Below are 27,981 nucleotides of genomic sequence, written 5' to 3' on the forward strand. Positions count from 1 at the left end.
TGGGTCTGAAAATGGCGACCAAGTTGGATCAAATATTGATAGTGGCCAGCACTTGAGGAACTTCTATTTTCGATCACGATCAAATCGACCCGCCATTTTGTGACCCGCCGCCATTTTGTGTTGCCATCACTCAGGCAGCATGGCGAACAAAGTCTATTCTGCTTTTTCTGTAGCCCGGTGTCAAAATACGTCCTCGGCCTTTATTTACGAAGCTGGTGTTAGAACTAGCCGAGTACACTAATCCCTGTCTGGCTTTCCTAATCCCTGTTTCAACTATCTGTTGGCTCACACTATTCTTTCCTGATCATATCTTATCGACTGGCCTTCACTGTCTCCTGCTAGCATTCTCTTGTGTCACGACTGTCCTCCAATACACACAAACGTATCTCACCACCTGCAAGTTAGTTATAATCTGTTAATGAATTAGTTCGGGGGTGGGGTGACAAACACAGTTGGAGGAGAGGTCTCTTCGAGTCATCTGATATTTCTGTTTTCGAATCTTTCTTATTGGTTTCGCTTTGTTTTCCAACCTTCCCTATTGGCTCTTTCCTTATATGCTTTGGGAGTGTATCTCGTTAATAATTATGTATTGTATAGTATTTAATCTGATGCGCCACAGAGTGAAGTGGCAGTCTCCTGAGAACCTACTTTGTGTACTTCTAGGATAACTGTACTAGCTGGGAGGATGCATGGGGGCAACCCCCTTGTGCTTCAAAGGTGGACCCTGTGGGCTGCACCAGGGGACTTGGAGGCAACCTGCGAGCAATCAGACTCATTGGAGGTCGGCAGTACTGGACACAGAAAGCTCCCACCTGGGGAGCGAAGGGTACTAGGCCCCCTGAACATTAAGTAGCAGGGCATAGGTGAGTGGCAGGGAGGCCATTTTTATTGGGAAACATGCCAGAGAGGAGCACCATGGGTAAAAGTTGCCTGACAAAGGGCAGGGCGGTGGGCATATTTTGGGTCAGATATCACCATGCCACATGGAGAAGTCTTTGTGGATTTGAGTGCACAAGGCAGAGCATTGAGGATCCTGGGTCTGAAAATGGCGACCAAGTTGGATCAAATATTGATAGTGGCCAGCACTTGAGGAACTTCTATTTTCGATCACGATCAAATCGACCCGCCATTTTGTGACCCGCCGCCATTTTGTGTTGCCATCACTCAGGCAGCATGGCGAACAAAGTCTATTCTGCTTTTTCTGTAGCCCGGTGTCAAAATACGTCCTCGGCCTTTATTTACGAAGCTGGTGTTAGAACTAGCCGAGTACACTAATCCCTGTCTGGCTTTCCTAATCCCTGTTTCAACTATCTGTTGGCTCACACTATTCTTTCCTGATCATATCTTATCGACTGGCCTTCACTGTCTCCTGCTAGCATTCTCTTGTGTCACGACTGTCCTCCAATACACACAAACGTATCTCACCACCTGCAAGTTAGTTATAATCTGTTAATGAATTAGTTCGGGGGTGGGGTGACAAACACAGTTGGAGGAGAGGTCTCTTCGAGTCATCTGATATTTCTGTTTTCGAATCTTTCTTATTGGTTTCGCTTTGTTTTCCAACCTTCCCTATTGGCTCTTTCCTTATATGCTTTGGGAGTGTATCTCGTTAATAATTTTGTATTGTATAGTATTTAATCTGATGCGCCACAGAGTGAAGTGGCAGTCTCCTGAGAACCTACTTTGTGTACTTCTAGGATAACTGTACTAGCTGCAGCTAAATAAATCCAATCTTCTAACGCCGACAGAGTGTCCCGTGTCTCTGTGTAGCGAAGCAGGTGAACTCCGGAGACAGAGGGCGTACCCTGCGCCGCCAGGTCCAAAAGGTTCTGGTTCTTCAATTGGCGCCCAACGTGGGGCAGCTTCAGTGGTACCGGTTCTGCTCGAAGGTCGTGAGGAACCCCGCAAGAAAATTCCGGAGGGTTCGCGAGCCACACTAAAGCGACCCCTGTATGTCGAAAGTGGTCCGAAGGTCTTTTGCAGCACGGTTACTCCTTCCCGGCGGCTACTGACGACCGCTGCCCTGACTGCCGCCCTGCTTTGGCCCATTCCTTTGAGGATGTATGGTAAGGCGAGACGATAGACGGGCCTCTGTTGGTGGACAAAGACGTCCTTCGTTAAGTATTTTAGTGGGTCGCGCCCACAATTTGGTTCTTTGTTTGATGTCCTTAGGTTTCTTAGATTTAGCGTTTGCAAAGGCTAAAGCCGAGGGTAAGTGCATTTGTGCTGCGTAAACTGAGTTTTACTCCCTTGAAGTTTGTGAACAGTCCGGAGACATCTAGAGATGCCTGGTCTGACTAAGTTTGGAAGAATTTGTTGTCTTGGTTGTAATAGGGATTCCCGACTTGAGGACTCTTGTCCGATTCCTTCGGTTGGAACTTCCACATATGAGCTCTATTCGAAACTTGGTATCGGCCCCATTGCCTTTAACGAGACATGAACTCGATACACGAAGAAAGATGGTGTTCTTAAATGGCCAGAAAACGGTAGTTTTGACCCTGATGTGTTAGACAATTTGGAAGCAGTTTTGTTCAAAAGAAAAGCCCGGCCGGCAATGTTTGACTCTTTCCGCCTTTGGCGTAAGGAAGCCAAACAGAAAGAAATTAAACAAGCAAAACGAGATAGGAAAGCACAGGGAATGACAATTATACAGGCTGCCCAACAGTTCAAAAATGATGAAATTGACAATGCGACTGAAATTTCAGAAAGACAACATCGTATGGCGATAGATAAATGCTATCCGGTGTTGCCTGTTTCTCCTTCTGATAATAAGAAGGATATAGAAGAGGATCCCCTAATGTCTCATTTATTAAGGTTGCCTCCACCCTATGTGCAAAATGCCAGTGTACCTCAGCCGTTACAGCCTGCTCAGCTGCTAGTGGTACCTCCGCCGGTTCCGGCTCTTCAGCATTTGCCTCCTCCAGTATTACCGCCCTTGCCGGTTTTACCATTAGTCTCAACTTCTTTGCCTTCATCTCCTGATCTTAGCTCTCCTTTGCCTTCTGCTCCTCCTGTAATTTCCAGTTCTTCTCCTGTCAGTTCTCCTAATACTCTGTCTCCAGTTCCAATGTCTAATTCACCGTCTGTGCGTAAGCGTCTCACAGATTCTGTCACTAGTATTCTATCTCCTTTCTTTGGAGCTTTTAATGTGTCTCCGGCTTTTGCTCGAAGACAATCTCGTAGTCAGTTCCCAGATTTTGAGGAACGAGAGAAGCTAGACTCTCTTGCACGAAGATGGATCAAGAAGGGTCCACAATATAGTGTGCTCGATATTATGCCTACCTTTTTGCAATGGAATGCGCCTACACAGAGGTATGTTTTTAATGTAATGTGCGACATTCTCATTAAAGAATGGGAAGATGTGAGTTCGAGTCCGATCTCACAAGATCTGTTAGATGTTCAAGCTGATTTTGAAAAAGTACTTATTGTAGGTTCCAAAGTTGAGGAAGCTGTAAGGACACTTATCTCTTATAGATCCTTATTGTTTTCTCAGATTTTCCTTGATTCCGATCCGTCGGTTAAACTGACGTCGAAAAATTACCCTATGAGAGAGGTTCCTCCAGTTTGGAAGGAGGCAGTTGCGGCTGTAGGCGCTAATGCAGCTATTCCTGCTCATTTTCAACATATATGGGTACATGTCCCTTGGAAGAGGTCTGAAGTTTTGGCTCTTAAACAGACTCTACCAGATCCTCGTAAGAACCCTGCAGGTTATTACAAAGAATTATCACAGACAATCGATGCTTGCATTATGAATTTAGCAGATATTGATATGTTGATGGGTAATGTAGTCCCACAGACAATATGGGCTAAGATTCGTAGAGAGGATCACGCACAGGAACTGGGTGCTACTTGGGTTGTTATAGCTAATACAGATAGAGACAAAGTGGGAGGCGCAAAGCATGACGCTTTGATCTCAGAACTTCCTGGTAGAATCATCACATTAATGAAAACTATGATGCCTGCACTGAGAGTAAATTGGGATAAGCTAGCAGCATGCAAACAAAAGAAAGATAAAAGTGTTTCTGACTTCTTTACTCGTTTTGAGGAGACATTTATCGACCACAGTGGTCAGGACATGGCTACCGAAGGTGGACAGCGATTATTTGTGGATAAATTTGTATTCAATTTGCTTCCCGAGCTGTCACACAAATTAAAAGATTCAGAAAGTTCTTGGGCTGTTTCTTCTTCTGCTCAGATATTGGCTACTGCACAATATTATGAGAATAGGGATAAAGAAGAAAAAGAAAAGCAAGAGAAAAAGACGAAAGATTTAAAAATGAAGGTTCTCTTGCAGCAAGCCTATCCGCCACGTTATGTTCAGCCTCAGACTCAGCAGCCACCGCAGTTTCAGAGGTTGTATCAAAAACCTGAGCCATACATTCCGCGACCTTTGTTAGGTCCTAATCAATGTGCCTATTGTAGAGAGGAAGGTCATTTTAAGAGTAGTTGTCCGGTTTTATTGCAGCGCAATGGAGCGTTATCCGCTAAACGAGGTTGTGCTGGCCTCCAGTCAGCAAACAGAGGTAGAGGTCGAGGTGTGTTAACTCAAGAACAACGTGCCCTTCCTTCTCCCAATTCCATGAACTACTTTGATCAGCAGAATGTGAGATCTACACAGTATTACAATGAAGACCATTATGTTGAAGGCGAGAATGAAAGTCTTCATGCCAACTAGGACAGCCATGGACAAAGTAGGGGAGTTGTACCAATCCCAGTAGATCAAAATGGTCCTTATGTTAACGTCACTACAATGGGTGTATCAGAGCCATTTCTTCTAGATACTTGAGCAATGAGAAGTTATATCATTCATTCTAAACTCCCTGGGGCACCTTTGTCTGGTTTAACAAATGTTTCTGTAGGATTCTCTGGTGCCCCTGTTCGCAATCCGGTTTCTTGCCCTTTGCCTGTTTCAGTTGGTCCTTATGATTTGGAAGCTCCACTTCTGTTGACGAATGGTTGCGGTGAGAATCTGTTGGGTCTAGACCTATTGAAACGAATGCATGCTACAATATATTGTTCTCCTTCAGGCGTACATCTCACTCTAGGTCAGAAGTTGATCTCCCCAATGTATTTGTCTAAAGATCAGTTTCCTCCTGAGTTGCTTTCTCTTCCAACAGCACTTTGGGCCACGGGTCTGAACGATGTGGGTTGTCTTGAGATTCCGCCTTATGTTGTCACTCTCAAGCCCAATGTTGAATTACCACGTATCCCACAATATAAAATATCTGCTGAAGGTGAAAAAGCGCTTTTGGAAATCATTCATGACTTAATCCGGAAGGGTGTGGTTGAAGAAACGAGAGGTAACACATGCAATAGTCCTATTCTTCCTGTTCTTAAACGTACTGATCCTTCTCAGCCTCCTGTGTACCGGTTTGTAATTGATCTGCGAGAAGTAAACTAAATTGTGATTCCACAATTCCCTGTTGTTCCAGATATCACTGCTTTGTTGACAATGATACCTTCCACAGCGACTTGGTTTTCTGTTATCGATCTAAAGAATGCCTTCTTCAGTATTCCCATTGCAGAAGAGAGTAGGGACATTTTTGGTTTCTCTCTTAGAGGCCGAATCTTCCGATTTAAGCGCGCACCCCAAGGCTATTGTGAAAGTCCCTCCATTTATAGCCAAGCTTTAAAATGTCATCTTGATACTTTTTACTTGCGGATTGGTGCTGCTCTTATTCAATACATGGACGACTTGTTAGTCGCCGCTGACACAAAAGATATCTGCAAAGATGTCACTGTTGCACTGTTACGCCACTTGTTTAAACTGAATCACAAGATTTCACCTTCCAAACTACAATATGTTTGTCAAGAGGTTACCTACTCAGGTCATCTCCTATCAAAGGAGGGACGACGATTGACACCAGAACGAATTCAGGCGATTGCACGAATGTCTGTACCATCCACACAAAGGGAAGTACGTGCCTTTCTGGGTATTACTTCTTATTGTAGACAGTGGATCCCTAACTTCTCTTTGATCGCCAAACCTATGTTGGCACTCACTTTAAAAGATACGCCTCAGCCCCTTCCTTGGACTGATGAGTGCCAAAGAAGTTTCACTGATTTACGCACTGCTCTCTGTTCTGCTCCTGTACTAGGTACCCCAGATTACAGTAAGCCTTTCACGCTGTATGTTCACGAGAGAGAAGGTTGTGCATTGTCAGTCTTGACACAGCAATTTGGAGACAGACAGCGGCCATGTGCCTATTTTTCGGCTACATTAGATCCTGTAGCAAAAGCATTGCCCAGTTGTCTCAAAGCAACAGCAGCAGCAGCAATTTCTATCCGACAGTCTGCTGGAATGGTATTGGATTACACTCTCATTGTCATGGTGCCACATGCAGTGGATACTTTGCTAAACAGAACAAAAACACAGCATCTTACGAGTGCACGTTTAACTGGTTACGAGCTGACGCTTTTGGCTAGTCACGTACACATCAAACGATGTAATACCCTGAATCCAGCTACTTTGTTGCCCCTTCCAAATGAGGAGAGTATTGAGGATCAGCATGATTGTTTCTTCCGTACTGAGGAAGAGACAAAAGGAAGAATTGACCTGAGAGACACACCACTAGAGAATCCGGATGGAACTCTATGGGTAGATGGTTCTTGCTTTAAAATGCCTAATGGAGATACAGTTTCAGCCTATGCTGTAACTACCTTACATACGATTGTGGAAACTGCACGCATTAGACACAATTCAGCGCAAGCAGCAGAGTTGATAGCACTGACGAGAGCTTGTGTATTATCGAAAGGGAAAAGAGTGAACGTGTACACTGACAGCCAATATGCTTTTGGTGTAGCGTTCAGTTTTGGGCGTCTCAGGAAGGAAAGGGGATTCCTAACTTCACATGGCACCAAAATACAGCATGGTCAGTTAGTGACTGATCTCCTTGAGTCACTTGCTTTACCCATCCAAATAGCGATAGTGAAGTGTAGTGCACACAAGAAGATTATGGATGATGTTGGACGAGGAAATGCATTTGCTGATGAAATAGCAAAGAAAACAGCGAGAGATTCAACGAGTCGAATGTATGTGGCAGGTCCTGCGAATTGGGTCAGAGAGAGAGGAATGTGTGAGAATACAGTGTAAAGCGTGAAAGCGATTCAGAAAGAGGCTTCAGAAAGAGAGATGAGCAAGTGGAAAGAAAGTACGGGAATGTTAGATGAGATGGGTTGTTGGGTAGAATTATCCAAACATCAACGTTGGTTGTTACCAGATGCTTATGTACTCCCAGTGGTTACTATGGCTCATGGTCCAGCTCACCGAAGTGCAAAAGGCATTTGTAAACTTTTTGCTCCAGTTTGGCAAAACGAAAATATCCCAAAATGTGCAGACAATGTAGTAAAGCATTGTATTGTTTGTCTGATGTATAATCCAGGAAAGGGAACCCCAACTCCAGCAGGTCACTTTGCTCCTCCGACATACCCATTTGAAGTGTTGCAAATCGATTACATTCATATGGATCGATGCAACAACCTCAAATATGTTCTGGTGGTAATATGTGCCTTTTCGAGGTGGATAGAAGCATACCCTTTGAAAGATAATACAGCTTAATCTACAGCTAAAATCCTACTAAAAGATTTCTTTCCCAGGTTTGGTTTGCCGCGCATTGTCTGGAGTGACAATGGGAGTGAATTTGTTGGCCAAGTCATGCAGAAAGTTTGTGCAGGTCTTGGAATCAAGCAAAAGTTCCACGCGGCAAATCATCCACAATCAGTGGGTTTAGTAGAATGTTACAATGGAACTTTGAAGTTGAAATTAGCAAAGGTTCAAGCAAGTACGGGACTTAATTGGCCTGATGCTTTGCCGTTAGCTCTGCTATCCACCAGAACTGCAGTACACTCTTGTTTGGGACTTAGCCCTTACGAAGTGGTATTTGGCCGTCCGGCCAACGTATGGGGAATACCTCGCCCTAAGAAATTCTCAGACTTGCCCTATCCAATGTTGATTGACTATCTGCATGACCTTACAACTAAATTGCGTGTTCTTCATCAACAGGTTCAGAGTGCTCTGCCGGAGGCCTCCACAGGCCCAGGTCATTCCATCCGACCAGGTGACTGGGTCTGTGTGAAGAATTTTCAAAAGTCTAATAATCTGCAGCCCAGGTGGCGGGAGCTTTGAGTGGTGTTACTGACCACAAGAACAGCCGTCAAAGTTGAAGGAAAGAAGAATTGGATTCACGGTGTGCATTGCAAGAAAGTGCCTTTGCCTTTGCCTTTTGATCAGTGGGTTCGTAGAGGGGTTGGTGACTGTGAAGACGAAACAGTTCCACGATTTGTACCCTTTAGCGATGCACACCTGATTGGGACACTGTCTGAGAAAGAGGACGACGACATTTTACAAGAAGCAATTCCATCGCATCGTCGCTTGAATACGACTGAACCAAGAACATTGTTTCAAAATCAGAGTGTTCCGGGGAAGGAACACTATAATCTCAGGCCCAGACAAAAGAACATTTGAGACTTTCTTCGCCCTTGTGTAGTGTTCTGTTTTGGTTGCAGGGCACGGTAGGAGTCTAGGTCACGACCTGAGTAGTGACAATAGGTCTGCAGGATTTTCAGTGTCATAGGACGGTAGAGCATCGTGACTTCAGTGATTGAGGAAGATTGCCGTGAGCATCCACTAGTAAAGATGGAAACTACACTAAATAATAAAGAAAGAAAAGATGGAGTGAAGAAAGCACCCTGTAAAATAATGTACAGTCGTTTTAGTATAACTTTATGTGTTTTTGTATCATTATGTATTGCTTTGGCGATTATTGGTTGGATAATTTATGTGTTGCAGCCAAGAAATACCTCCCCTTCTTCCTCTTTGCCTTCTTCTACTATCTCTCCACACCTCTTTCACACTTTTCCTTCACATGAACTTGTCAGAAGAACCGAGTATTACAACAATTCCTTTATCCAACTATTACACCAGCATCAATTAGTGGTTAACACAACTGATTGTTGGGTATGTGGTCTTATGCCACATACCACTGAGAAAGGAATACCATATCTAGTTCTTCCTTTTTCTTATTAGGGTTCTGCTTGGGCATTTTTCATCATTTTCTCCAATGCTTATCAAAGCAAATTCAGACGGTCTGCTATTTCACAAATTAATTATCCGGATTTTAGTCATAGTTCTTTGATTAAGGGTATGGTAGTTATGGCTAAAATCATGGAGAACAGCAAAATTTCCATCGACGAAAGGAAAGCATACACCAATTGGAACGTCACCCAATATATGTCGAGTCTTAATATTAAAGTGGGAAAGGGAAAGTCCTCGCCAATCTGGACTATACCGCATCAAGGTAACTTCTGTTTACAGATAAACGATCGCTCTTCTGACACTGCACCAAAGAGTAACTGCTCCTACACGTACATTTATTCCTCTCAAAACTTGCCTCCTCTAGTGCCGTCTCAAGGCACCTATTTTATTTGCTATGTTAGAGCTTATACTTGGTTACCAACAGGTTTCTCTGGTACTTGCTATATAGCCTTTCTCCTTCCTCCTACTTACACTGCTTCTGCCAATTATCACCGAACCCGTTTCGGCAGAGGAATTATTGATTCAAAAGACACAGCGGGACAAGAGGGGGGAGATTTCCTTAAAGGTTTTCTTCCCTTCTGGGGTCCAATGGCTAACAGCAGAAATATAAGGCAACTGGTCCGTGTCGTAGAGACTACAATAGACATCACTGTAGGAGCCTTAAGCAATGTCACGGCAGAACTACAGGCGGATCGTCTTATGACCTTGGAAAATCGAGTGTCCTTAGACTTTATTCTTGCCGATCGTGGTGGAGTGTGTAAATTGATCGGGTCAAGCTGCTGTATTTTCATTCCTAATGACGCTCCGACAGTATACCAAGCTATCTCCAAGTTGCACATAATCTCCGAGTCTATTCATTAGGACGAAGGAGATTGGTCTTTAACGGAATGGTTTTGGGGACTACTGTCCAAATGGGGTTGGAAAGCATTGACATTCCTTGGAATAATCTTGACCATTGTATTTTCTTGCTGCCTTTGTATGCACTGTGGTCCCGCTATCTGTTACCTTTGTGCTACTATGTGCATCCCAAAACCCAAGCCACAAGTAACGGAAAACATAAGAATAATGTTACAGCAACATCTCGATGACCTCATGGCTATTGACGTGGACTCAGATTAACGTGAGTCTATCTTGCCTGAGTTCTGGCAAAAGGAGGGTCTGAGGAACTTCGATTTTCGATCACGATCGAATCGACCCGCCATTTTGTGACCCACCGCCATTTTGTGTTGCCATCACTCAGGCAGCACGGCGAACAAAGTCTATTCTGCGTTTTCTGTAGCCCGGTGTCAAAATACGTCCTCGGCCTTTATTTACGAAGCTGGTGTTAGAACTAGCCGAGTACACTAATCCCTGTCTGGCTTTCCTAATCCCTGTTTCAACTATCTGTTGGCTCACACTATTCTTTCCTGATCATATCTTATCGACTGGCCTTCACTGTCTCCTGCTAGCATTCTCTTGTGTCACAACTGTCCTCCAATACACACAAACGTATCTCACCACCTGCAAATTAGTTATAATCTGTTAATGAATTAGTTCGGGGGTGGGGTGACAAACACAGTTGGAGGAGAGGTCTCTTCGAGTCATCTGATATTTCTGTTTGCGAACCTTTCTTATTGGTTCCGCTTTGTTTTCCAACCTTCCCTATTGGCTCTTTCCTTATATGCTTTGGGAGTGTATCTCGTTAATAATTATGTATTGTATAGTATTTAATCTGATGCGCCACAGAGTGAAGTGGCAGTCTCCTGAGAACCTACTTTGTGTACTTCTAGGATAACTGTACTAGCTGCAGCTAAATAAATCCAATCTTCTAACGCCGACAGAGTGTCCCGTGTCTCTGTGTAGCGAAGCAGGTGAACTCCGGAGACAGAGGGCGTACCCTGCGCCGCCAGGTCCAAAAGGTTCTGGTTCTTCACACTTCTAGGGATGCCTTGGAAGCTAAAATTGATAAGATATCTGTATAACTTGGACTCTTGCAGGATCACCCCAAACAGCTGCTTGTACAAAGTCAACAACATGAGGAGATGCTGGGGGAGACAAGCCCGGAGGTGGCAATGTTGAAGAGCCAGGTGGAGACCCTGATGCACAGAGTGGACTATCTTGACAATAGTCCTGAAGATGCTGAGGGCTAGAGCCAGAGGAACAATGTTAGTGTGATGGGCCTACAGGGGGGTGTGGAGGGTACCATCATGATAGGTTATCTAGAGAAGTGGCTTGATTAGGAGGTGGACCCGCAAGAGCTCTCTCCCTTTTCTGTGCTGGGACAGGCGCACATAGTCGTAGCTTGGTGCCCTCCACCAGGTGGATTGGCCTGACCGGTGGTGGCCTGCCTGCACCACAACTGGGGCAGAGATATGATCCTGCAATGGCGGATAGCTCAAGGATGTTTCCAAGTTGAAAACACAGAGGTGGCAATCTTTCCTGACTACATGATAGAAAGCACTGTTTCTAGCTGTAAAGAAGGAAGTGCAGGACACTAAACTCAAGTAGATGTTGCTTTTTCCAGCCAGGCTGAAAGTCATAGCTGATTTTGATACCTTCTTCTTTGAGGCCCCCTTGCTTCCTGGAACTGGCTGGAGCACCATAAGTCAGGCACAGATGCCACGAAATGGCATTGGCCACCACTGCCTAAGAAAAGGAGATAGAGAAGATGATCCCTATTGGGGCCCACTAGACAACAGCAGCACAGGAAAGGACAGCCACAGCGGAAATGGCAAATGCATTCAAAGTCTTGGAGACAAAAGAGTTCAATGGTAGTGCCTACGAGGTCTCGCAGTGTAACTCGGACTCAGACAACCCCCTGAAGGAACAACAGGGAGGCCACACTGAACCCAAGGACTGCAGAAGTGTGACTGCAGCAGAACATGACATAGGCAATGTGACAGACACACAGTGAGGTACTTGGGGCATACAACTCAGCGACATTCAACTATACCTGGCAACCCTCAAGGGTCCCTCAATGATTCTCATTATTGATCTGGATGGTGGGCAGCGGGAGGTGGGATTTTGATACTCTTGCGTCACATCCCTACTGTTTCCACATTTGGATATAACATGAAAACATGGACAGAATTTCATTTTCAAGTTTTGATTATAGGGCAGAAGACCGCTGCCTTTCCACCCAGGGATTTGATAGTTGGGATTACAGTTTTCTTTTTGCCTGGCTTGTGCATTGTAGTGCTATTGATTCCCTGGGTGTCGCTTTTACATGGTCCACAGAGTACAGGGTTCTGGTCCCTGTGGCGGTCTATAAGGACACAGACGGTGAGGGTGGTCTGAGGTGGTGCCCCACATGGAAGTAGACATAATTCCAATACATTGTGCATAAAACAACAAACTATTTGTTCCTCACCTATGACAAAGAAGGCATGGGCACACTGGCCAAAAGATACAGGGCATTGGCATTCCTCTAGCACCGTGGCATGGATGTGGCTTTCTACAAGAGACACAACTGGTGTATTTGGAGCCATCAAACCTGAAATGGAGATACAGGGGCTAGGTGTATGCCACAGGTTGCTCCTCGTATGCCAGGGGATCCTTAATATGGATAAGAGGGGGTCCCCTTTGAATCTATAGTCACACACATGGACAATGATGATAGATATGTGATACTGCCAGGGAAACTGGATGGCACTAATGTACTTCTGGGCAGCATATATTCACCCAACACAGGATAGATACCATTCCTTGACTCCTTGGCGCTGATCCTGTCTGATGGGGCACACATGCCATTGATACTGGGGGGAGGCTACAACTGTGTTGCAGATGTATATGCAGACTGTTCCACCCATCCCTCACGTTTGGACTTACCGATGATCAGACTGGCACTTGAATTTGACACATGACTATGTCTGGGGAACACATGGCACCTTACCAGATACAGGAGCATGGAATATTCTTCCACGTCTGGGGGACGCATGGCACCTTACCAGAGACAGGGGTATGGAATTCTCTTTTTACTCCTCAAGGCATAATCTGTGTGTGCTTTTGGACAAGAAACTGTGCTCGCACAGGATCATTTAAGTAATTGTCCGCACAGAATACCTCTGCGCCATGCTCTCTGATCACAACCCACTATCCTTGACTTTACAGTGGCAACACAGGGTAGTCCCAATCCCAATGTGGCGGCTAAGGTGCAGTTGCTGCACTATCCTGTGTTTTAGGATCCACTAGAGGGTGCCATTTACAACTACTACACCATAAATGGGCACACCACAGACCCCCATCGCACAGAATGGGTGGCCTTTAAGGTGGTGGTGCATGGTCACAGCCTTTGTAAGGTGCTGTTTTCACAGAAAGCTCTAGATACTGAACTGAGATCCCTTGACTGCTGCATTAGGGCCTTGGAGGAGAAGGCAACCACCACACTAGTGCAGGCAAAGGAGGCGCTCAGAGGGGAATGGAAGAAACATGCATAAACAACTGAGTGACTCCGCTCTTTCAGCAGATGAAAGTACATTATGCACAACCATACTGAAGGGGGTAGAGCAGGACGATTGCTCGCTTGGCTTGTAAGGTATGAAAACAGCCCAAATAGCAATTCTTGAAGAATTTGTAAAACATTAATTCACATTGCAATCATCACATGAGCAGACCACATAATGCAACAAATACACCTTCCTGGATAGGGAAAGACTCCCCAGGGTGCGGGAGGCAGATAAGGAATCCTTGGGTGGGTCCATCACTAAGATCAAGATCAAAATAGCATTGAGGGAGTTTGTGAGCAATAAATTACAAGGCACCAACAGCCTCCCGGCTGAATCCTACCAGACATACAGATTGTTCTTGATGCCTCACAAAATGGAGCTGTAACGGGATTTGCTGGGCACAGATTATAAGGGAGGTGCTGATAGAATCTATTTCCAATTAAGGAGGGGAGGCCTTGGATGTGTCCTCTTATAGACCCCCGGAAATGCTGAATTTTGACTGCAAAATTCTCAGCCGCCTACTGGCAAACTGACTGGGCCCCTATTTGCTAAACCCGATACATGCATACCAGAACGGCTTTAATCCTGCAAGGAATACATCCCTGAACATAGACCGACTGCAAACAACACTCTGCATCAGTAGTGCTGTTGGTAAACCTGCAAAAAGACTTCAACACATTATCATGGGACTAGCTATGGACAGTGATTGGGCGAGTGGCAATGGGAACTGGATGCGAATGGTGGGTTGTGCTCCTGTGGGTGGAGGCAATTGGGAGAGTTCGAACAGGTCAGTGCATCTTAGAGCTGTTTGGGGTCCACAGGGGAACCCAGCAGGGAAGCCCCCTACACCTCAAGCTGTTCGCGCTGGCAGGGGAACTCTTCACGAGCATTGTTCAAATAGAGGGCCTGGGCCGGGAAATCCCACTTTGAGGTGGCAAGCATGGCTTACCGCTCTATGCTGACGACATGCTTTTATATCTCTGAGACATGGTGGTGAGTAACCCTTGGGGTGTGCCCCTCCTGCACAATTTGGGCCAAGTCTCGGGCTTATGGACAAACTGGGCTAAGTCATGCATGTTCCCAGTGGCTCCAGTCATGCAACACGCCTCAACAGCAGTGTCTCTCATGGGTTTGAAATGGGCACCTACAACCTTTAGATACCTGGGTGTAAGGTCTACCATACAGATGAGCACATCTGGGAGGGAAACATGGGGCAGACTGAGGGCACTAAAGGGCAGCATCGAGTTTTGGCACTCACTGCAACTACCCATTATTGCTGAGGATAACGCTGTCTAAGATGGTGATGCTTCCAACGTCTTATACTGTTTTGCAATGCTCCCCATATGGATCTTATGAACCTGGTTCTGGGCATTGGACATGTTGTTGAGGGAACTAATTTGAGCTGCAGTAGGCACAGAGTGTCCCTGGCAACCTTGCAATGTCCTGTGGATGAAGGAGGCCTTGGTGCCACTGACTTAGAAGCTATGCTATCTGCCAGCCCAGCTGTAGTGGCTTGCCTGGTGGGTGGATGGGGCTGGGCAGGCGGAACTAGGGCCAATTGGAGATGTACGGCAGGAGGGAATCCTAATTCCATTAATGTTGGAGGTGAAAATCCACGAACCCAAACTCACCAAACTCTTTGCCATTGGGATTAGATGCTGTCAAAGGGCTGCCCATCATATGTCGCACTGATCACTATACACACCTGTGATCCCCTTAGTAGTTATATCTACTTCACAGCCCAGATGTTGTGGGAATGGACTGATGCTGGAATCCTGACAGCTGGCAATTGATACATGGAAAGCACACTACGGGATTTAGACTTCTCTTGTAGTCAAGGATGGCCTACCCACATCCCAATTTTTAGTATATGGGGCACTGATGAGAGTGATGGGAGCACAGTGGGGAGACATTCACAAGGAGCCGCAGGCACGTGGAGTACTACAGACCCTGCTCACAATTGGGGAGGAAGGCACAATCTCATGGCTCTACTAATCACTCCAGTTTTGTGTCTGGCACTGCCTTGACAAAGCTGAGGGCCTGCTAGGAGTGTGCGCTGGGCTGAGACCTCAGAGATGAGTACCAATCTGCTGTGGCTCACCCCCATACAGTGTCTAGGAACACCTGATTCCGGTATAGCCAGTTTAACTAATAGCACACCACCTACCTCACACCACACAGGCTAAATGTCATCAACCATATCACAGACAGGCTGTTACTAAGATGTGCCACACTTGACTTCTTACATATGACATGCACATGTCTGGGTATAACAGGTTTCTAGCAGGAGGTCACCACGAGCCTGGGGAATGCACTGGGGGAAAACTGACTGTTTTGAGTAGAGGCTTGCCGGGTGGGCATCTATGCTTGCCCAACGTCAGAGAGGGCATATGCCAGGTTCACAGACCTGGCCTTGGTGTATACTAGCTGCGCCATAGTAATGCACTGGCAATCCACAGAAGGTCCCTCACCCTGTGCAGATGGAAAGCAGAGGTCATAAAATGGACAGCAGCAGAGAGTGCCATCGTAGTTAGTGAGGAGCGTAGGGGGGCAACATAAGCATCCTATACCTGACTTCTGGAGTGATTTGCATGATGCTTTGCTTCCCCATAAGCATGGATTGCCCTCCAGATGCTCTGCACCACCCTTGGACCCAAGGAACTGTGAAATGCCTAGGACACCTTGACATGATTCAGACACCGCTCACATGTGGTAGGCGCCTCGTTTTAATAGCGAGGAGGAGGATCAGCCCCGTGAGGTGTGGACATGTCATAGGATAATACACTAGGCCAGGCAAAAGCCTTTGAGCCTCACTGCTCATTAAGTTTGGTTATAGGTGGGGGCGTGGCCAACCGCCGAAAGAAATGGCCACTCTCTAAGGCGGCTCCTTCCGAGTGTGCCCGTTCCCAGCAATATCCGTTCAACAAAATCCTGTAACTGGTTTGAAAAATCGATGAGAAGCACCGGAACTCACCACGAGCCGAATTAACCGAGTCACCGCTGATTCCTTCTAGTGGTTCCGGCATTTCGCCCACTGCTCCACTCTGCGGCTCGGGGGCGGTGATGCGCAACACATATTGCGTGGTGGCTTGGACTGCTGCCTGGGGCTCAGGCCCGCGTGACTGCTCCTGTTGGAGGAGACCGGGTCTCTGCCTTCCTGTGGAGCCGGTGATCCTCTTGAACCAAAGCAGTGCCCCTGTGTGAAGGACTGCGGCGTGCGGAGCCGGGGGAAAGCCAGACGAAAGGTGAGATGCACTCTCTGGGATAGAAGGCTGCATGAGCCTCAGAGCATTACAGAACATGACAGCATCTGGGGCACCCCCTGCGGTGCCGAGTGCTGCAGTCACCGGGGAGCGAGGCCCCTGCTGGCGCTGGTGTATGCGACAGCCTACGGCCCCGCCGTCCCTGGAGGGAGGCCTTGAAACCAACAACTAGACCCCAGGAAAAGACTGGCAATCACCTGCAGGAGCTAAATAAACTGCAACGGCCCCCTGCCGCCCCTTGTCTCCTGGGACCCCCTTGTTGTCACCCTTAGTGGGAAATTCCCCATCTGATGCCGTTGGCGCACTTAGAGGCTGCCGCTGCTAGCTGTGGTGCATGGAGAGGAATCCCCCCACCCCTTTTTGTAGCTAAGATAGAGGCAAGTGGGAGGCCTTGCTACCAGATGGGGGTCTGAGCCCATAATTATGGGACATTGATAAGAGAGATCATGCCGCCGTCACGCTTACCGTGCTACTGCCGCAAATGCCACTCAGTCCAGGCTGGGGCTGTGAACCAGTGGAACGACGGAAGGCTCGAGACTTTGTCCCTCGGGGAGTGGTGCACAGGACGGTGGTAGTTGTCTGGGCCTCGGAGGCTCACGGCCCACGGCAGCACACCCTGTCCTGTGGAAGAATCAATACCAACGCCTTGTGCCGATACCTGGTGGCGCAGAGCTGTCTTGATTTTTTCCTCCAAAGCACGTGCTACCCAAGGTGTCCTCGCTATGGCTGGAGGTCATAGTTCCAAGGCGGCGGTCCAGGCCAAATGAAACAAGTTTGCATGGCACAAGGGCCCAGGTGCAAGTCCGAAAGGAGGTAAGGCAACTTCAGAAAAGCACTGACCTGGAGAGGAGGCGAAGGTACCTACGCTACAAGACATTCTCACCGCCATCCCGACCGTTCGCACATCGCTGGAGTCGCGAATCGATTCTGTGTCCACGGAAGTCTCCCTCATCCAGGCGGATATGCGCTCCATGAATATGCACCTAAAAGAGGTAGAAATAAAGGCAATCTCCTTGGTTGACGACACCTCCGAACTACAGTGCAAGATGAACGATCTTCAGGCCCACACCTCCAAATTTGAAGCACAGCTGCGTGAGTATGGAGGGTGCTCTAGACGCAACAACGTCCGCATCTTGGGGGTTCCAGAAAAAGCAGAGGGGCCGGCAACAGACTTGTTCTTGGAAGAACTGTTTGCCACCTACCTCAAGCCAAATGGTCTATCCAAATTCTTCACCATGGAAAGAGCGCACCGGGTCCCAGGCGGCAGACCGAAACCAGGAGCCCCCCCTCGGCCCCTGCTGGCTAGGGTTTTCAATTTCATAGATAGAGACAACATCCTACAGGCGGCCCGATCAGCACCCCCATTGGAATTCCAAAACAGTTGAATCACTTTCTTCCCGGACTTCACCCTCAGGGTGCAGCCACAGCTATGCAGCTTCCTCGATGTCAAGAAGGCACTTTGAGAGCGAGATCTGAAATATGCTATGCTTTTCCCGGCCAAGCTGAGAGTGGAATCCGATGGAAAGGCTTAGTTCTTCACCACCCTGAGGAGGCCTGGGACTGGTTGGACGGATGGCATGTTGGAGGCCGCAGGGGTAACCGAGTCCGGGAGACAAGAACGAGAGGGGCGCTGAAGAATACGGCAGGGGCTCCCCGGCCGGCGAAGAGGAGGCGGCGACAGGAGGGTCTGAATAACCGGTCCGTAAGTTGCCTTTATCACTGGGGGAGATTTGCCTCTTTGCCGACTGACTGAGGTGGGATTCCTGCCCTCTTAGAACTTGAACTCCTTGTGGAACTGTTGTTTTGGGACTTCTTCACAATGGACATACTGTGAATTGGGCACTGAGTCATTGTTGTATGCCCTTATCTCGAGTCTATAATATGTCTACCAGTTAACTTGATCTTTGGAACGGGGGCCCGGTTAGACACATGCACCCACAAGTTCAAGGGGTGGTCGATAGGCACTCTGCAAGTTTGGGTGGGCGGGAAGTTATGACACCGCCATGTAGGGAGGCAGGGAGGGGTTTCTGTTTATCACATTTGGGATGGGTTCCTGTGCCAAGTGTCGATCCGTTGTGACTCAATGCCAGATCACTATTCTGTTTGTTCTCTCTGGCACAGGTGGGGGGGTTAGGAGGGGGGTTTGTTCAGTTTTGTTTTGCATTTTGTATGTGTGATGAAAATGTGCGCAATCGAGCATTGACAGACACTATGCAACTGTTTTGTGCTACTGAGCCAGATAGTGGAGGGGGTTTCGCTCTATCGACTCAGCCTGACAACACCTGGGAGAGGGGCCCCCTGTGCTCATGCTAACCGACTCTAGACAATGGGTGACAAAGTAGCTCAGCCTGGGCTTAAATTATTGTCTAGGAATGTTAACGAACTGAGGGGCGAGATCAAGTGGGGTGTGGTCCTGCAGTTCCTCAAACGTCACTCCCCAGACATTGTCCTCTTGCAGGAAATACACTTGCAGAGTAGCGCATGCAAAGCCATGACTAGGTGGGGTTTCAAATTAGTGGCACACTCTGCGTTTGGGTCTGGCTCCCGGGGAGTGGGTGTGATGGTGCAGAGGTCGTTCCCCATGGTGATAGATAAGGTCCATACAGACAACCTCGGCAGATTCGCTGTCCTCACTGGGACTTGGGAGGGGGAAACACTGAGCCTCCTCTCTGTTTATATTCGACCGGGTTTGCAGGCCCAGGCTTTTAGGGATCAGGGACATCTCCTCCTAGCTCTACCAGAGGGCAGACTATGGATTGAGGGCGATTTTAACTCGATTGTCTCAGACGCGATGGACCGATGGCCCCAGAGGGCATTACCACCCTCTAGAACACAAATCCACGGCTTCCTTGGAGCCATGGGCCTGGTTGACATTTGGCGGAGATTGCACCCCACTGAGCAAAAGTACACGGATTATTCAGGCGCCCACTGCAGTATGTCTAGAATGGACTATGTCCTAGCATTAGAATACCAAGTTGTTAGCGTCAAAGAGATTTGACACTTAGCCAGAGGCATCTCTGATCATTCTCCGATACTTTGTCGGTTGGAGGTTGGGGAACCTATGGTAGGCCGCATGGCCCCGATTAATCCCTGGCACCTCAAGAATCCCCAAGTCAGTCACAAGATATTAGGCGACTACAAACTATATTTCCAGGACAATAAAGGATCAGTTGAGTCACCTGTGGTGCTATGGGAAGATAATAAAACAGTTATCCGGGGTTAGCCTTGTCCCAAATAGCGGGCTAGCAAAAGGAGAAGCGGGCTGCACTGACCCGACTGGAGGGGGAAATCTTGCAACTGGAGGAGACGCTGAGAGAGCGGGAGGAGGGTGAGACACATCAGCAACTCCGCATTAAAACTAAACAGTACGCCAACATTGCAACAGAAGCCGCCAAACTGTATCATAGAGCCACACTTAGCAGAATATACAATGTCGGCGATAAAGCACGTCGGTTGCTGGCTTAGTTAGACAGACGGGAGCAGGCACACCGGGTGGTGGTTGAGATCGAGATTAACTCGGACACCCACCTAACAGCCTCTCAAGATATAGCAGACGCATTTGGGCAATATTATCAGTCCATTTTACATTTACATAGCGCAAACCCCGCACTCGGAGGAGGAGGCCGCCTCCTTCTCGAGGGACATCTTACTGCCGTCTCTTACTGAGGAAGAACGCCTTGAACTTGATCTAGAAATTATGGACAGTGAGGTGGGGAAAGCTATCCACGACTTGCATGGTGGAAAAGCGACGGGCCCTAATGGATTACTAATAGAGCTATTTAAACTCACTTCGAGTAAAATCGCTCAGTATCTTACTAACATATTTTAGCCAAGCAAAGAACAGGGACTACTACCGTTTGACCAACATCTACCTAACATCGTTGTTATTCACAAAGAGGGCAAGCCAAAACATAAATGCTCCTCTTACAGACCAATTTCGCTGTTGAATGGCTAAGCTAAGATCTTGGCGAATATTCTGGCCTCCCGACTGCTGTGGGTCATTACCCGCCGGGTCCATCCGAACCAGTCAGGGTTCATGCTCGCAAGAAACACCGCCCTCAACCTGCGCCGACTTCACGGCATGCTCGGTCGAGCGGAAACGATAGAGGAGGATGCAGTAGTAGTGTCACTAGATGTTTGCCGTGCTGTGTAAATTGAGCATGGGACTGGAATTCATTGGATGGGATTGACTTCTCTGCCATAAAACTCTGGCCCGGGTAGTAGTCAATAATAGGACTTCCTCAACCTTTGTTCTTAGCCGGGGCACCAGGCAGGGATGCTCTTTGCCCAGCTTCTCTTCGCCCTGACGCTCGAGCCACTGGCTATGTGGATCCATACCGATCCCATCGTCAGAGGCCTTAAATGGGCTCCGGGATGGGAGGATCGCATTTCATTGTATGCAGATGACATCTTGCTCTACTTGGCTTCGCCGGCTACCTCCCTCAACGTGATTCTCGAAATCTTTGGGTCTTTGGAAATGTTGCCGGCTACAGGATCAACTGGTCCAAGTCAGTGATCTACGTCCTTAGTGGGAGGCTACCTCCGTTCCCGTGCGGACTATCAATGGTCGAAGCAGTCTACAGTTTCAAGTACCTGGGGATTAGGGTCTCTAAGGATCCCACCTGATTCTATGAACTAAATCTCCTACCGCCTTTGACACGTCTCAAATCAGACATCAGGCATTGGAAGACGCTCCCGCTCTCTCTACTAGGTCGTGCTGCCCTCTTTAAGATGATGTACCTTCCCCGCTTTCTTTACGTCCAGCTAAACACCTCAAACTGCGTCAGCCCGTTGTATTTCATAGAAATCGACAGCCTCCTGAGAGACCTGCCCTGGGAGAGTAGGCCCCGCGCATAGCTCTCCGTAAACTCACATGGGGATGGTTTGATGGGGGAATCGGGTTACCAGATATAAAGCGCTATTATTGAGCCTCTCACCTTACAGCTATCAATCAATGCATGTACAGACCCCAGGGTGATCCAGCCTTTCAGATGGACAGGTGGTTGCTGCTGGGAGGGAGTTTTGAGGGAGCAATCTATGAGCGCACGCTGGGCTCCAACTTGACGGGTCCCACTGTGCATGCAGTGCGAATATGGAAGACTGCCTTGCAAAGCCTGGGGTGGGAAGGCAGGATCACGAAGGCCACGCCACTCTGGCAATGTGACCAACTAGGATGCTTGATTCGCTCGAAGGGCTTTAATCGGTGGGATCTTATTGGAATCTCCAGGGTGTGTGACTTGTGGCGATCCGGGTATGTGTTCACATTTGACGAGCTGCAACAGGACTATGAAATGGCACGCTCCGAACACTTTAGATACCTGCAAATAAGGCATGCCCTACTTGCAAAACTCCCCAGAGAAGAACCACTCCCTGAATCCTCTCCATTGGAAGACAGATTCTACATGGGGACCTGCCGGAAAGGGCCATATTGCTCATTTATAAAAAGCTGATTAATAACTTGCCGGACCCACTGGACCATGTGTGTGCTAAGTGGGACCATGATGTGGCTGGTCTGGACGATGATGATGAATGGTTAGCAGCGGTGGCTTCTCCTGTCCATCTCTTCTAGGTTGCATTTAGTGAAGCTCAAGATCCTGCATAGATCGTACCTTGCCAGATCAGTCCTGGTCCGAATAGGGTATAGCTCTGATGAGACTTGCACTCGACGTTGTGGACAGGCAGGCACGTTTATACATATGATTTGGGAATGCACGGTTATTCAAAGATATTGGGAGGGAATTGTGGGACTTATGGAAAGTGTATTGGGCCAAAAAATAGATGGAAATATAAAACTAGCTCTTCTGAACGCCTGGAGGCCAACGGACCTTACCGCTAAATGGCGCCTGTGGGTTACATTGGTACTGATGGTAGCGAAACGTAACATAGTAAGGCTGTGGAAGACCCAGGAACTGCCCAGATTAGTGGATTGGAGCAAGGACATAGACAGGTGCATGATCACTGAGAAAACAATTTATGTGGCTAGAGGGTGCCCCAAAAAGTGGAAACAGATCTGTGATAGCTGGAACACATATAGGGGTGGGATCTGCGAACCCCCGTTGTCCAAGGATGATACCATCGCACAACGACTAAGCACACTGCAACTTTAATAAATATGGCTGATGTTGCTCGTGGAAGGTGTACCTCCTCTGGCACTTTCTTGCAGTATCACTACGATAATGTGTGTTTGTAATGATTGTTGTCTATATGTCACACCTGAATTCAATCAAACAAGTTCATTAAAAAAAAAAGTTTGGTTATAGGTCCTATATTGCTACCAACAAAAAATGTACAGCAAAGGACGTGTATGATCCGTTCTCTATATGTACATAATATGCATGCTAAATAACGATGTAACCACTTTACGTTGAAAAAATTCAAAAGAAATATATATGCTGTGGGTGACAATACAATCCTAAAAAGCAGTAAATAAAGTGTTTTTCAAAGTTTAACTAATTACTTTTGAAAGTATCCATGATTGGATACCTGACAGGTACGTTTTGAACTCATTCCAGCTTAAAAGTTGTTTTAAGGTCACAAATAGCTCTGTGAATGGTACCCCGTGATTTTAGGACACTTTTTAAAAATGAGGAGTCAAGGGTGTGCCAAGGCCCTAATCCACAAAGACCCATGTTTATTAGTTGGGAACCTGCTACTGTCATGTTGTTCCCATATTCGTAGTAGATTTCTATCCAATTATGGATTCATAAATAATCCTTATGGGTAATTCAAAAAGTCTATCACAGTCGAAGATGTACTGAAATACTCCAATGTGTAAAACGAGTGTAAGCAGGATTTCCACCAGATAATACATTTTGCAAACACAAATAATGAGCAACAGAACATTAGATCTGCAAAAATTTGTCTTCACAAGGAAAATCTGTTAGATAGAGAGGGACCCCTCTGCTAACACCCTCATTGAGTTTCAAGGGTGTTCACTCCCCTTTGTATACTTGTAAAAGGCACTTAACTGCTGCCCTCGATGGGATCAAATCAGTACGGTTTCCAGAGTAGGACAATAAAAGCAAGAGGTATGTGGATATCCACAAACCTACAAGGTTGTGTGTCTTCGCCTACATATACACAGTGCCAGATATAGAACCGAACACAATTCCACCCTAATCCTAAACTTGCAAATATGGCAAGACTGCCAAACGTGTGAAATGTCTTCATTCGTGAATAGATGTAAACCTGCAGTTTATGTGCGCGAGTTCAATTTAGGTACACGAAAAATCTGGACAGGACCTTAATCCTATTAGTATATTAACTACAAGAATATATAAAATGATTTCACTTTTTTGTGCTGAAGAAGTTGAAGAACAGAAGTGCTTAGTTCTGTGAGGGAGCACAGAGACAAATCCATAAACAAGCAAACTGCAAAAATGGACAGCCTGAAGTGTGTGTGTTTTATTTAAAATATGGAACTTTAGTAGTTGATAGCACCGTGTCAGTAAGAAGGTGGTGTATTTCTGCAGCATTTGCTTTAGTGGCATTACATTCTCCAGATACTTAGGTCATAGGATAAAGGCGGGCTGCTAACTAAGGGATACACATTTAATTTAATTTCTAATGTGCTGATTTGAAATATAGTTCTTGACAGTAACATGAATGTTACGAATTTGCATGGGAAGTAATATAAATTGCTCTTTCAGACTAAAAAATACACCAAAGCAAGTCTTAAATACTGAATAAATGATCCAATTAGCTCTGGCTAATCATTCGGCCTGATTGAGAGATATCAAAATGCATGCAATAAAAGATAAGACTGCCAAATTTTCATTTTATATTTTCCTTTACCTTGAGATGATAAATCATGATGTAAAGACTGAAAGTGACAGGATGTGTATTTATTGTCAAGTGTTGACATACTAGCATGCTGTGCTGTTAAGGGGCTGCTGCAGCAGTTTTCAATTGAAAACAAACATAAATCATTATCCGAATAGAAGACTATGCCTGTCAAAATGTGCTCTTTAAAGTTCCAATTCAGTTCATTTTTTTTTCTCTGGAGCAAATTTAAATGGAACAAACCCTAGAATTGGTTATACAGCAAGCGTTTACAATGACATTAGGTTATGTTTATGTAGCAATGAATCATCATTACAAAGACTGCGATGGATGACACTGCATTAAAATAAGCAGACAGAGAGCACTAACCCCACAAACATCAGTTCAAAGACTGATTCACGCACTGATACCCAACAACACAGACTAGCTGGCAAATAGGCACCCATAGACCACAATGACCACGAAGACAATCTGACATGCTGTCACCCATGCACCTTGTCTCAATCCAACAAGCATTTGCAATGCAATAGGTCTCGCATTTACGCGAGTTTAAGCTATTGGCATTGTAAATGATAATGCCTTTTATTTATGTTTTAAAAACGAAAACAAAAATAAAAGGCATTGTTATTTGCAATGTGAATAGCTCAAAGTCGCGTAATTGTGAGACCTATTGCATTGCAAATGCTTGTATTTCTTTGCTCCCCGTCTGTTAAGCCGGCAATGGCAGCCGCTAGTTGGCTCTAGTGAAAGGCACACTTCGGCTGCTTTGTAGTGCTAAGAAGTGTACGTTTCTTCGGTTTACACCAGGCTCCCCGCGGAGCGAATGCCTCTTGCTCTGGTGTTGTTTTTGAGCTCAGACTGCTCCCCGCCCCTTCTCACCTCTCTGAGAGCCAGTGCCCCCTTTGACCCTCTAATTGCTTCCCACCCCACCCCCGCTTCTTCTCCCGGGTTCACACCTTGGTGCTTTCACACTTACCGTCACCTCCAGCTCGCATTTTTAGAGAGGGCCTCGGGGCTCCCTATCACCGCCCCAAGATGAGGAGGAGGAAGAAGAGAGAGAGGAAACAGAGGAAGACTTGGTGTGGGGCGGGGAGACGGATTCGGTGGGAAGGGAGAGTCAAGAAAGAGGGGGAGAGAGAGAGAGAAGTAAGAGAGAGACCCATGGGGAAAGAGAGACTGAGAAGTAGGGCGAGAGTAAGGATGAAGAGAGAGCAAGTGGGAGGGAGGGAATGGGGGACAGAGAGGAAGAAAGAGAGGGGGGAATAGCACCGATGCGATAGGACTCTAAAGGGAACAAAGATACTGCGATCGAGGGGACAGGGCAGGGAGCACGGATGTAGAGGAGATGGGAGAGATGGACACAGTACCAGGCGCTGGGGAGTGCAGCAAAAAGCAATGGAGAAAGTGCCAGGAATAGAGAGAGAGAGTGATGTGGGTTAGTGGCCAGTTTCCGAACTATGGACACTGCGGGCTGCGCCCAGTGTTGACTTGTGGAAAAACTATTGTCTAATTACAGTTAAAACCTTTATTTCCCTGTACCTTAGGTTGTATTCATATCTATTCCGAACTCAAACTCCCCGCTCCAGCAGCAGGAATAGGATGTGACGTCCCCCGTGGCACCGGTACCCTGGCATCAATTTGTAAAGTTGTGTTTGGTGATCCACATCAGAAAACAAAAGCACAGTCTCCATTTTACTTATTAAGCGCGGTGTGCATGCTACTATGAAGGTGCACTGTCCAAAATTTAAACAACGAACAAATGAAAAGCAAGACCCCCATTTGTGCTGCGCTAATTACATAAATAAAATGGAATGAAGATAAAACACACACCGCCAACTTTAGAGACCAAGTTCCAATTCAACCATTTAAGCAGCAGTTACCTTGCTGTTGCCGACCGCTATTCTTCCTGCAAGACGGCGTTTGTGACTCGGTGGCACCGCTGCTCCTGCTGAGTAGTGTCAGGCAGTTTGGCGATGTTACACGCAGTTCTAAACCACATACCACATTAGAGATTAGCAGCGAGGGTTGCTGCGTGACGGCCCAATGGGGGGAGGGAGGGAAAGTGAAAGCGCGCCATGCGCGCATTGTGCTGACAAAAGAAAGTGAAAGCACGGCATGCGCGCATTGTGCTGAAATGCAGCGAGCCATATGCATGCACATCTCCTGTCCGGGCAGGCACGGCAAATAGGAGTCAGGGAGGGAACAAACATGCCTCCCTTCCAATCAAAAGTGCGCATTTTTAACGCGCACCAATGAGAAGCATGGGTGGAGCTTCCACCCTGCTTCCAAAGCAAAAACAACGACAATAGTCTCACAAGCGAGCTGCGCATGCACTGCGTCGCTAGGCGAGACCTAAAATGTGAGGTAAGGATAAAGAGAAGGCCACAGCCCGAAAATCTAAACTATGCAAGCAAAAGTAGCCTTCTGGTGGTTAATGAACTACTGGAGCTATTTTGATTTTCGGCTTGCTATGTTAGCTTTAAATCCGGATTAAGAGAGAGACTCAACCCTGAGCCTGATTTAGAGTTTGGCGGAAGGGTACTCCATCACAAACATGGCGGATATACCATGTGCCTTATTACAAGTGCAAAGATCCTAGGGCACCTAAAATAAGGCAGATGAGATATCCATCATGTTTGCAACGAATACCCATCCACCAACAAAAGGAATATGGCATTGACCATATTTCCATATTATCAGTTGAGCTGCAAAGAACAATATAATCTTCAAATTATGAAAAACTGCAAGCATTTTAATCTGGAAAATCTGTTGACAGCACAGTAGTTCTGAAGGTGAACTTGTCATCACGGGGATTGGTTTGTTCCAGTACTTGAAGGGTTCTCAACGCAACACAGGCAGAGTTTTCTACATAACTGATAATATTGATAGATTTCTCCGGTACATATCCTTCCAAATATATAGCGCATGATTCTAAAATTAAGGTTCTGAATACTTATCCTGAATTTGAATTTGATGGGGCTTCTGAGAAACTTGAATTTTCATCCACCTCAAATGGAGGCACTGATCAACTCCTTATGAAGATGTATGTGTCTATGGCTAAAAGATGCCTGATGTCAATAAAGGCTAACCCCCATCACACCCGAAAAGATAATATCCAGGCCTCGAGTTCGCTTTAGTTTTCTCATTCAGAAAACAATGTTTGATCTTTATTGTTGTTGCTAGTGATTTTGCCACAGCTTAATCAGGCCGCATCCTTTGTAACGAGACCAATGTCTATGTGATTGGTCTAGAGATCTCAGTGGTGTAATGAGGTTCTTTAAGCCTCTCACAAGCAATCTAACATATCTAAATGACTAGTAAAAAATCCTGCAAGTTTTGAAAAAGAAAGAAGGTGAGTGAAAAAGTGATGGTACGTCTATGGATTCAGATGCCTCTAAATCAAAGAGTAATGGGTTCATGTTAGGAAATCTCCACCCAGCGGTCATAACTGCACGGTTGCAAATTTCTGACTTTTTGT

Source organism: Triturus cristatus, chromosome 8 (assembly GCF_964204655.1).
Source record: "Triturus cristatus chromosome 8, aTriCri1.1, whole genome shotgun sequence".
NCBI classification, from domain to species: domain Eukaryota; kingdom Metazoa; phylum Chordata; class Amphibia; order Caudata; family Salamandridae; genus Triturus; species Triturus cristatus.